The sequence below is a fragment of the Chiloscyllium plagiosum genome, chromosome 10, assembly GCF_004010195.1.
Source record: "Chiloscyllium plagiosum isolate BGI_BamShark_2017 chromosome 10, ASM401019v2, whole genome shotgun sequence".
NCBI lineage: Eukaryota > Metazoa > Chordata > Chondrichthyes > Orectolobiformes > Hemiscylliidae > Chiloscyllium > Chiloscyllium plagiosum.
Window position 1 is genome coordinate 45,469,180 of NC_057719.1, and position 8,273 is coordinate 45,477,452.

Consider the following 8,273-nt stretch of genomic DNA (forward strand, 5'->3'; position numbering starts at 1 on the left):
AATCAACTTCCCATTTGATAGTTGCACAGAACAATGCTGTAATTAAGCACTCTCTGATAAATAGCTTACATTATCATATCTGATGTCCTGGCCTGTTTTAACAACCCCCAGCCTCTTAGCATCACTGTGACAATTTAGTTCTTTACTGTCAAGTTACAGTACATAATTTTGGGCAGCACAGTGGTGAGTACTGTTGCCTAACAGCACCAAGGACCTGGGTTTGATTACAGCCTGGGTGATTGTCTGTGTGAAGTTTGCATGGTTGCCTCATGTCTGCATGCTCTGGTTTCCCCCCTTAGTCCAAGATGTGCAGGTTAGGTGGATTTGCCATGCTAAAGTGTTCTATAATGTCCAGGGATGTGCAGGTTAGATGGATTGGCAATGGTAAACGCAGGGTTAAGGAATGGGGTGGGTTTGGGTAAGATGATGTTTGGAGGATCAGTGCAGAATCAATGGGCCAAATGACTTCTTTCCACACTGTGGGGATTCTATGATAATTAAACACAGACACAGAAATAGATTAAAAGCAGTAATCATCTAGCCATTAACTTTTCAACAGAGCAGTCTCCATATGTTTCTTCTTCTAATTTCACTTAATTTCATTTTGGCTAACCCAGTAAATTTTAAGTTAATATCCATACTAGCCACCTAATGTTCCCTCTATACTGCACGGCTGTACATGCAGCTGCTCCAATGTTCCACACACAATGATCAGTGTCAGCAGCACTGACAGAAGTCCCTGCCCTGCACATAGGCAAAAGCTGCATTCACTCCTTAATGTTGCAAGTCCTACTCCAGAAATGGCAGAAGTCAGTCCACAATATCCTTTGACTGTGCCGACACTGTACCTCACTCATATGGAGCAAATGGTTTCAAGGATGAAAGACTTATTATATCCTGAGGGGCCCTTCAGCTGCAACCTGTTCATATGGAGGCTGTTTGGGTTTAGCTGGAGGTTGATGCTGCTCATGGGCTTGATGGCACATCAATTTTTCCTCTTACATTGCTCTGCATGTTGTTGCATTGCAACAACAGTGATGATCACATCTGTTATGACTGGATCCATCCATCATGTCTGCAATTACCCTAAATAGGAAGCAGATGAAACAGAACAGGTTCTTAGGCAATACTGATGGTGACCATGTATCACCACCAAAACCCTACCTCTCCACCCCACCCTGCAGAATCCAATGTTCTTCTATGCACTACTGGCTTCCTCTCAGGTATCAAATGTCCCCCCTTCACTATCCATGTCTACTGACTTCATGTCTATGTTTAGTGAAAGGGGAATAATGTTTTATTAATTTATTAGAGTTCATCTGAGGAAGTAACAAGCAATTTGGATAAAACAGAACCAGTGGTTGTGATGTAATTGGATTTGCAAAAGACACAGTAATACCTCAAAGGCTACTATGCAAAATAAAAGCTCATGGTGTAACGGTAACATGTGGCCTGTATAGAAAGTTAGGGAGCTGACATGAAACAGAGTATGCATAAATGAGTCATTTTCAGTTTAGCAAGATGTAACAAGTGGAATCCCACAGGGATCAATGCTGACATAGTGTCTTCAAAGGAAAGGTTGGATAGGTTGAGTCTGTATCCATCGGAATTTAGAAGAATTAGGTATGGTCTTATTGAAATGTAAGATCTTGAGAGGACTTGAGTAGTTGTATATTGAATATATATTGCCACTTGTTGGAGAGACTAGAACTAGAGGACACAGTTTAAAAGTAAATGTATCCCATTTAAGGTGGAGACAAGGAGACATTTTTTTCCTCTTAGAAGTTTATGTGCCTGTGGAACTCTTTTCACCAAAGAGTGGTGGAAACAAGGTCTTTAAATATTCTTAAAGCAGAGGTAGCTTCTTGAGCAACAAGTCAACAGTTGTATGCAGGAATAGGGAGATTAAGATGCAATCAGATCAGCCATTATTTTATTGAATGATAAAGCATAGTTAAGGGTGACTGAATATCTACTCCTGCTCCTAATTCATATATTTGTGTATCCACATGTTCAGATGTCAAATCCAACATTAAAATGATAATGAAATAGATGTTTTAAAATGTCACTTGAAAGTGTTGAAACTATGATAGTGTATCAAATTGGAAAACATAATCGTTAGTTGTTCCCAATGTTTAACAATGTATAATCATAGCTCATCTAGGTTGGTGCTGGATAGGACAAGAGTGATCATGCGTCAGTAGAAGTGAGAATCCAGCAACAATAGAGGTTCAATTTTATTGGATTTGAGGCAAATTTTCGGACTACAAGGCAAGATTGCAAAACTCAAATTATTGGACTGAGTTTGAACAAAAAACAATTGCGGACTCTTAACAGTAACTCCACAAATGTCTTTCTCAGATAATATGGGAAACATTTCATAATTTGAAATAATTCCCAGAATCAAAATGGAATACAAAGGAAAGTTAGTGTACTCTACAATGAAAAATGTATTGAAAAAATGGCTTTGGTTGACAAAGATTGAAAATCTACAAGTGTGTCCAAATTGGTGTTTTTAGTTATTCCACAAACAAGTTCCTTATGCTGGTCTTGGCCTCTAGAGGGTGTGGGAGAATAATGTTCTCAAGATCTCCTTACTCAGCATTATATAATTGTCTGCTTTCAATTTTTTCTCTGGCTGATAGCATTCAAAATGATTCATGCAGGCAACCTCTTCAATCAAAATACATCATAAAATCAAATTTTGTGCGGTTCTGGGAATATTTTAGTATTTGAACAATCAGAGGCCTCCTCAGCCAGTGCAGTTAAAGCTATATTGAGGTCAGTATGAATTTCCTTTGATACAAATACTCAAAGAAGCTAAAAATCCAAAGTACCTGAATTCCCAAAGTGTAAGTGTCAGATATTTCCCCCTGCATCTCTTTTATGAGTTTTCTGAGAGGTTTTTCAAGTTAAATATCTAAGGTGAATGCAAAGTCTTCTAAGAGTGTATCTGAATAACCTGCCTGTTCCAGAAAGCCATTAAATGTGACATAGTCAGGCAAGGGAGCAGAACCTGTTGTAAGGCAAAGTGCTGGACTCTGTACGACCAAATTGCATGGCTTACCTGGTTTGAAAGAAACAAAGAGATGAGAAAACAAATTACCTGGCATGTTTGCAGTCAATGCTGAAATTCAGGCCTAAACTCCAAGATAGGCTCATGAAGGCTGAGAAATTACAGTGCTCCAAACCAACACTTCTGTGACAGGTGTGTCTCATTGTACTATTGTGTGTTGGTTTAGAGTTGTTCGAGACTCTGGGCTAGAGTTTCCTCCTGAGGGAGGGAAATAGGAATTGTGAATGGTTTTGGAGCCAGAAATTGTTTCTAGGCAAAACAGTCTTCACAGGACCCCCCCACTTAATTGGCCTGAAGACAGGTTCATTGCCCAGTTAAGGGAAGTGCTAGAGAACCAATCAAAAGGTGTCCAGCTTGAGAGAAGCTGCAACCTGTGATGACAGATTGTTTCTTCAATATGGAGGTATTTTCTCACAACATTAATTCAAGCAATCTTACACCCAGCCATCACAGTAGGTGGAGTGAATGGAGGAGCACAGTGACAAGTGCCTGCTCTCATACTATTGTGAGCCTGTAGACCCGGATGGAATCTTGGCACCCTGGCCTCGTGAAGGTGGTTGCCTTCTGACATCCAAACTAGCCCCTGATGGTACAGGCAACTGAAGAATCACTAGAAAATTCAATTTCACTTCATTTAATGTAGGAAACAATGTTAATAATGGGTGTGATCAGCCACCCATTTGGTGGAGGCAGGCAGCCCTGCCAGCTGTGGAAAAAGTTTTGATGTCGGGAACACCTATGGGAAATCAATATTCCAACTGGTGCTGGGATTTCCTCATTGGCCTCTGTTCTCACCCCCAAAGAGGTATAAGCCCTCATCCTTTATGTCTTGTAAGTCTTTGTAATCACTCTGAGGGAATGCAGAATTCAAAGCAGTGGGACTCCGGTCAATTTGTGGTTCATTTTCCAAAACTATAGTGGGAATATGGCTTTATGTTTCAGCTCTCATCTTATTATTTCATTATAAACAAAATTAATAACCTCATTTATTGGTTTAGAAAGTAACTAGTTGGCTCGTTATCAAATTGTTCGACATGATTTCCAAACATGTTTCAGTTTTTTCTAACAGACATTCTTCTATTTTATTTTTAAGAATCTTTTTATGAAATAATTGTTAAATCACTGAATTATATTTCTTTTGCCAGTTCTCTTTTTTTTAATGTCACACGTGCCTAGATACTGTTTGTAAATAATTTGCTGTGGCGGTGGGAACCAGTGAGCAAGTATGACTGAACCCAAAATAGCAGCAATGGCCTTGCTTTAATCTCCCAGTTTCTGCAGGGCTGATTGTAGCCACACTGTAATTAGCTTTGTCCCTGCAGAATAAAATAACAAGATTCATCAGAATTCCCAGAGCTCACTCGTAGCTAAAATGTTATGAGCTGAATGCTCCTCAATTTAACGTTCAACTGACTTTTTAACCAATACACTGTGCTCAGAATCATAGAATGCAACTGCACAAAAATGGCAAGACAAGTCCATCTATTCTGCATTTGTGCTTCCCACCACATCAAGTTGCTTTGAACGCAAATATTCTGACTTGACCAAATTTAACCACTTCAATTCACTTTATATCTGAATCCAAAGGAAGGAGCCTATTTCAGATCTATCAGTGTCTCAAGTGAATTTTTCACTTTTTTTCACATCTTTTGAATTTGACTATACAAATATAGTGCAATTGTATTTTCTTCACATATGTACATCTGAACGCAAACACAGAAGCAGCCTGAGAAGAGCAGAAAATTCTGGAAGGATTGCGACACCAACAACTATTTCATTTTCTGGGAGAGATGATACTCTATAATAGTCAAGGCCAATTAAGGGTTAGAACTTCAAAATTGCAGCCCTCCAGGGATCAATTTGGTCTCAGCTATCTATAATTCATATCAATAGCTTCAAAGAGGGAATAAGCTTGCTGATAATACAAATCTAATATGAAAGAACTTGTGTGCATGAGATATAAAGTGATTGGCAAGAAGATAGAAAAAAGAGTGGAGAAGTGTTAAACACTGGCATAAATATTGAAAAGTAGGATATCTTGAGTGAATGATAGTATCATTTAGGATTTGTGGTCCTTGTAAACAGATCACAGAAAGGTAACATTTAAATGTACTAAGAAATTTTGAAGGCTAATGTTAGTTTTTCTTGCAAGAGGGCTGGAATAAAGAAGTTTCGCTGAAGCTATGTTGGGTTTTGGTGAAACCACATCTGAATGACTTCTGATGGCAGGATCCTGCTATTCTGTTGGGAACAGGCAGTGACGGCAAGCATTCATTAAATGTTTTCCTGGATAGAGATGGTTTTCTTATCAGGAAGGAGGGATTGGGTAGAATGCTTTAATTTATTCCTTCATGGAATATGGGCATCCCTAGCCAGGCCAACATTTATTACCCATTCCTAGTTGTCCACAGGTTAATTAAGGGTCAACCACATTGCTGTGGGTCTTGAGTCACAGGTAAGAACAGCTGTTTCCTTCCTTAAAGGACATTAGTGAACCAGACGTATTTTTCTGACAATCGACAATGTTTTCGTAATTTCGATTATTAGATTAGATTAGGTTCCCTACAGTGTGGAAACAGGCCCTTCAGCCCAACAAGTCCACACCAACCCTCCGAAGAGTAACCCACCCAGACCCATTTCCCTCTGATTAATGCATCTAACACTATGGACAACTTAGCATTGCCAATTCACCTAATCTGCACATCTTTTTTGGACTGTGGGAGGAAACCTGAGCACCCAGATGAAACCCACTCAGAGACACAGGGAGAATGTGCAAACTCCACACAGACAGTCATCCAAGGCTGAAATCGAACCTGGGACCCTGGTGCTGTGTGGCAGCAGTGCTAACCACTGAGCCACCGTGCCGCCCAACTATGAATCAATAGATTTCTAATTCCAAATATTTATTGAATTCAAATTCCATGATCTGCCATGGCAGAATTTGAATCCAGGTCCCCAGAATATTACCAAGATGTCTAGATGAATAATCCAATTAAAATACTTCTTTCACACATGTCTCTATACCTTGAAAGAACTAAATGTGACTTAACTGATACGTTGAAAATTCTTGGTGGGTTAGAACATAGAACATAGAACATAGAAGAATACAGCGCAGTACAGGCCCTTTGGCCCTCGATGTTGCGCCGATCCAAGCCCACCTAACCTATACTAACCCACTATCCTCCATATACCTATCCAGTCTCTCATCATTGACAGAGTAAATGATGAGAGACTATTCTCCCTGCCTGGACAGTCTAGAACTCGGAGTTGTAGTGTTGGAATAAGGATTCAGCCCTGTTAGGACTGAGGTGTGGAAGAATTATTTGCTCAGTTGATTGTAAATGTTAAGAATTATCTACTCCCGAAGGCCCTTGATACTCAGTTGATGAGTATATTGAAGACTCAGATCAAAAGGAACCAATGTATAATGCCAGAAAATTGATGTTCAGCCATGATCTCATTAAACATCCGAGAAGGCATGAGGGGAAGACACAACTGACTTCTATATCCATATCTTATGTTCTTATTTTAAAACTCAGTACAAAAAAAAATTGCGTTGATTACTTTTACCATTTTATTGGCACTGATTTTTATTTTGCTTATAGTTATAAAATAAACCCATGAATGACTCATTCCATTCCAACTTGCACTTCAAAAGAAGGAATGTGTTCATCTTTTCCCAAAGAACTATGTCTCTGTGATCTCTATAGATAGTGGTAAAAATCACACAACATGAGGTCCAACAGGTTTATTTGTAAGTACTAGCTTTCAGAGCACTGCTCCTTCATCAGGTAACTAGAGGGGCAGGATCACAAGACACAGAATTTATAGCAAAAGATCAATGTCATGCAATTAAAATGATATATTAAGCAAACCTAGACTGCTGTTAAGTCTTCCATCTTTTAGAATGGTTGCAGGTTTCAGTTCATTAATATGTAAATCCCAGAACTTCTTCTAAATCATATTCTTGAGATAACTTAAGGTTTTATATTTTAAAAAAGTGACATCTCAGCTTAGACAATGTATTAAAGGTGTGAGGTTAGAATCTGTCTGTATCCCAATCTTGAGTCAGACTCAAGTAGGAGTCTTGAGTCAGACTCAACTCCAAATTGGGAGTTTATAAAAAGTCACATGGATTAACTGCCTGCATTGGCAGCTTGCAGGTTGTGTGCTTTTTGAGCAAAAATAGAATGCATCTGCAAATACAAATTCACCCTATAGAATTGTGTGTGTGTGTGTGTACATGTGAGGGAGAGAGATTGTGAGTGTGTGCTTGTGAGTGTGAGTGCACATGAGAGATTGTGTGTTTGCGTGGGTGTGGGGGGTATATGTGTGTGTGTGTCTGAGAGAGCGTGCGTATGAGGGAGGGTCTGCGTGAGTGTGTAAGTATGTAAGAGTGTGTGTGTGTATACAATGTAGTGAGGTCACCTATAATGTAACGGTGGTATCCATGTGGATGCCATCATTACATGTGGGGATATTACCCACCATGCAAATGGCAGGTACTCATGTGACTTGGCCAACTTGTCTATCTCATACACTATAGGAAAGGATGCCCAAGGCATGTTATATTGGCGAGACCATGCAGAGGCTACGATAATAGATGAATGGACACCATGCAACAATCACCAGACAGGAATGTTCCCTCCCAGTCGGTGAACGCTTCAGCGGTCAGGGACGTTTGGCCTCAGATCTTTGGGGGACAGGCAACAATGCAAAGTGGCCAAGCAGAGGCTTATAGCCGAGTTCAGTACCCATGAGGACGGCCTTAACTGGGACTTTGGGTTTATGTCACACTACAGTTGACCCCACTACTCTGTACACTTTCTCACACACACACAAGCAGACATACGCATACACATTCTTACATACTCACTCACTCATGCAGACCCTCTCTCGTACATTCGCTCTCTCAAACTCACACATATACACACCCCCATACTCACACCCACGCACAAGTTTGTACGCTGTCACACTCACGCACACACTCTACCAAGCATGCACACACACACACTCTCTCATGTACACTCACTCTCACACTCATGTGCACACGACTATGCACACACACACACAAGGCGATGGGGTGAATTTGCATTTACAGAGCTGTATTTGCAGATACATTTTAGCACACAACCTGCAGGCAGTCAATGCAGACAGTCAATCTATATTTTATAAATTCCTGCTTTGGAGATAGAAC